The sequence below is a fragment of the Rhinopithecus bieti genome, unplaced genomic scaffold (genome assembly GCF_001698545.2).
Source record: "Rhinopithecus bieti isolate Rb0 unplaced genomic scaffold, ASM169854v2 repeat_33775, whole genome shotgun sequence".
In the NCBI taxonomy this organism is placed as follows: domain Eukaryota; kingdom Metazoa; phylum Chordata; class Mammalia; order Primates; family Cercopithecidae; genus Rhinopithecus; species Rhinopithecus bieti.
The window spans coordinates 1-3,363 of NW_016840180.1; the positions used below are offsets into that span (position 1 = coordinate 1).

At 45.3% G+C, this 3,363-nt stretch overlaps 1 pseudogene across 1 annotated transcript; it reads right to left on the bottom strand.

Annotated features, from left to right (window-relative positions):
* Positions 1-2,527: 2,527 nt before the first annotated feature.
* On the bottom strand, positions 2,528-3,251 carry LOC108524937 (60S ribosomal protein L14 pseudogene; annotated as a pseudogene). The gene has a single exon (XR_001884167.1). The product of XR_001884167.1 is annotated as a 60S ribosomal protein L14 pseudogene (transcript).
* Positions 3,252-3,363: the final 112 nt, after the last annotated feature.

A 3,363-nucleotide genomic window follows, 5' to 3' on the forward strand; every position in this document is an offset into this window, starting at 1 on the left:
TGTCAGGCTGGAGTGCAGGGGCACAATCTCGGCTCACTGCAACCTCTGCCTCCCGGGTTCAAGTGATTCTCCTGCCTCAGCCTCCCTAGTAGCTGGGACTACAGGTGCCACCACCATGCCCTGCTAATTTTTGTATTTTTAGTAGAGACAGGGTTTCACCATGTTGGCCAGGATGGTCTCGATCTCTTGACCTTGTGATCCGCCTGCCTCGGCCTCCCAAAGTGCTGGGATTACAGGCATGAGCCACCGCGCCCAGCCCAATAACTGACATTTCATTTTCTGAAAACAATAGACACTTGTGGATTTCGGGGACTAGGGCTGGTTTGCTAAGGTGCCTTACAATTTTCTTAACACTTTACACATAAATACTTGATTTGAGAAATTTTGCAGAATTCTTCAAACATTGGGTTTGTCTCATTTAAAGTATCTGTTTAGGCTGGCTGTGGTGGCTCATGGTGATGCGATGTGATGGCTCATGGTGGCCCAGAACTTTAAGTGGCTCATGAGGTGGGAGGATTGCTTGAGTCCAAGAGTTCAAAATCAGCTTGGGCAACATGGCAAAATCCTGTCTTTACAACAAAATAAAAATAAAATCTCAGTGGTGGTCCAAAGTAACATTACTGCCCAAGCTAAGGCCATCTTTGAGCCTGCCAAGAGCGGTAATTAAAGGCTGTGTTGGTTCTTCTTGGGGAGCATCCCTGTTCATACCACTAAACTCTTTATACCGAGAGAAGCTACAGAGCACTGGAAAGCTGGGGATCCATATGCACATGTTTTGGGTGGAGGGGTTGCTTTCTGAGGTTGTAACTGCAGTTTTCTTGGGTGTGTTTTTTAGACATGAGGTTTGTTTTGCATTCACAATGTTGACGCATTCAGAGTTATACTCTTCTTAACATATTGAGAAAGTGTGTGAAATTCAGGAGTGCTGTCTCCAGGACACAGGGATAATGAATTTCGGAGGTTATTTTGGGGTCAGAATCTTAAAGTATCCAGCTGAGGGTTTCTTCTGCCCGAGAATTGAAGCCTGGGAGAGGAAGTGTTTTCACACTGCCAGGGGCCAGTTAGGGTGTGCGGAGCTCCCGGAGTTCATTCCTGTCGCTACTCAAGTGTCTCTTCCCTTCATCACCAGGGTTAGGCTCTAGAAGTTACATGTCAAAGGGAAAGCCTGGACCTCAAGCATGTTAAGGTGTTTAACCTCTCGAATATGGGTTTTCCTTGTGAATTGTGGGGAAGCAGCCTGCTTATCTGAGCTAATTAGAATACTTTATGTTTCCTTTGGATTATTTTATCTGTTGAATATTATGGCCCTTCAACTCTGGTTTCCTTTATCATTTTATAATTTTATTGCCTGTGTCAGTGTGTAAGATTTTAATTTCTTTCACTTTGAAAATGAAGGTTGTTAGATATGGTGGGAGTAAGGCAAGAACATTCTGGAACTAAAAATGTTTCTTGAGGCCAGAGAACCTCAAGATACGAGATGGGTATATTTAAGTTCTCAGGTACTTTTTTCATTTTAGATCAGTTTTATATGTGAATGTCCATAGAGAACTTTGAAATGTGAAAGGGTATACAGTTGCTAAGACAAATGAATTCCTGATTCCATTGGTAAGAGGAAAACACAATTGAATCCCTGTTTTAATTGATGTGAGGAAAACTACTGAAGTTTATATAATCTTTGAAACTCCTGCTATATTTAAGGGATTAGCCCCAATTCCATAATGCATTTATTTATTGAGATAGAGTCTCCCTCTGTCGCCCAGGCTGGAGTGCAGTGGCACAACCTTGGTTCACTGCAACCTCCCAGGTTCAAGTGACTCTCCTGCCTCAGCCTCCCCAGTAGCTGGGATTACAGCCGTGTGCCACCACACCCAGCAAATTTTTGCATTTTTAGTAAAGACAGGGTTTCACCATGTTGGCCAGGCTGGTCTCAAACTCCTAACCTCAAATGATCTTCCCATCTTGGCCTCCCCAAGTGCTGGGATTATAGACGTGAGCCACCACACCTGGTCTGGAATCCCTATTTAATGTTTGCTAACAACATAGGACTCACCCTTCCCTTTTTTTCTTGTGACCCACACCTGGACAAGCTGATGAGTCCAAGGGCTGCCTTCTCTGTCATAGGCAACAGATTTAAACCACGCAACCACCTGCCCTTATAGTGCCCAACTCTACCCCAACCACACGGTAAACAACCAGGCCAGGCTCCTTTCTTTGCTCTCTCAGGCCATTTCAGTTATGCTTGATGGGTCTGCCCTGCTCTCCCCCAGATCTCAACAATGTGAGCAATAAGCCTTTTAATACCCCTCTATGCCAGACCATCATCAGTTTCGTCAGAACTACGTCTCTGAAGGTGACCACAAGGATTGGTGCCGTGAGCATGTTGTCCAGACACTGATTGCCGCTTGTTGGTCCTTCATCTCTTTATTTATTTTAAGGAACTGATTATTTAATGTTTATTATAATCCTATTATCAATCTGCCTCCTAACTCTAGCCTCAACAGGCTTTAAATCCAAAGGCTTAAATACATTTGCCAACATGTCAAAAAGAATCTTTATTACTTTTTTTGATTGCCACTTATGCTTTCTTGCCAGATGCCTTTGGAGCAGGTGCTTTCTGGGCTGGAGCTTTTTGACCCTTCTGAGCTTTTGGAGCAGGCGCAGCCTTCTGGCCTGTGGCTTTCTGGGCAGGAACCTTCTTACTCGCGGTGGTCATCTTTTTTGCTGGAACTTCAGCAGCAGCTGCAGCAGCAGCAGCAGTACCCTTAGTACCAGGTGCTTTTTTGGGAGAAGCTTTCAGGAGAGCTGCCTTTTGAAGCTTCTTAACTTCATTCTTGATTATTCTGTTCCTCATTTTCTTTGCCTTCATAACTTTAAAACGATCAAAATCTGTCATCTTGGCTTTCCTTTCTCTGACTTCAATCTTCTTGGCCCATCGTGTGGCTGCCCATTTTGTATTGATGTCTGCCTTCTGCCAGGCTTGTCGGACATACTTCTGGCGGGCACTGTGTGGAAACTTGAGGATGAAATCAGTGAGCTGCATGCACTTGAAAGGCATGGCCTGTCTCCTCACTTGAGTGCAAGGTCCATCGACCAAAGCCCTGTTCTGATCAGTAATATCTACAATCGCGACCAATTTTCCGGCATGAGGTCCAAAGGAGACGTAGGCCACCCGGCCAACCTCCACAAAGCGCCTGAACACCATGTTGGCAGCGTTAAGCGAGAAGGAAGGAGGCCCGCCCAACCGTGCGCATGTGTAGAAGCCATCTCTTTATTTTATTATTATTTTTTGAGGCGGAGTCTCGCTCTGTTGCCCAGCTTGGAGTGCAGTGGCACGATCTCGGCTCACTGCAACCTCTGCCTTCC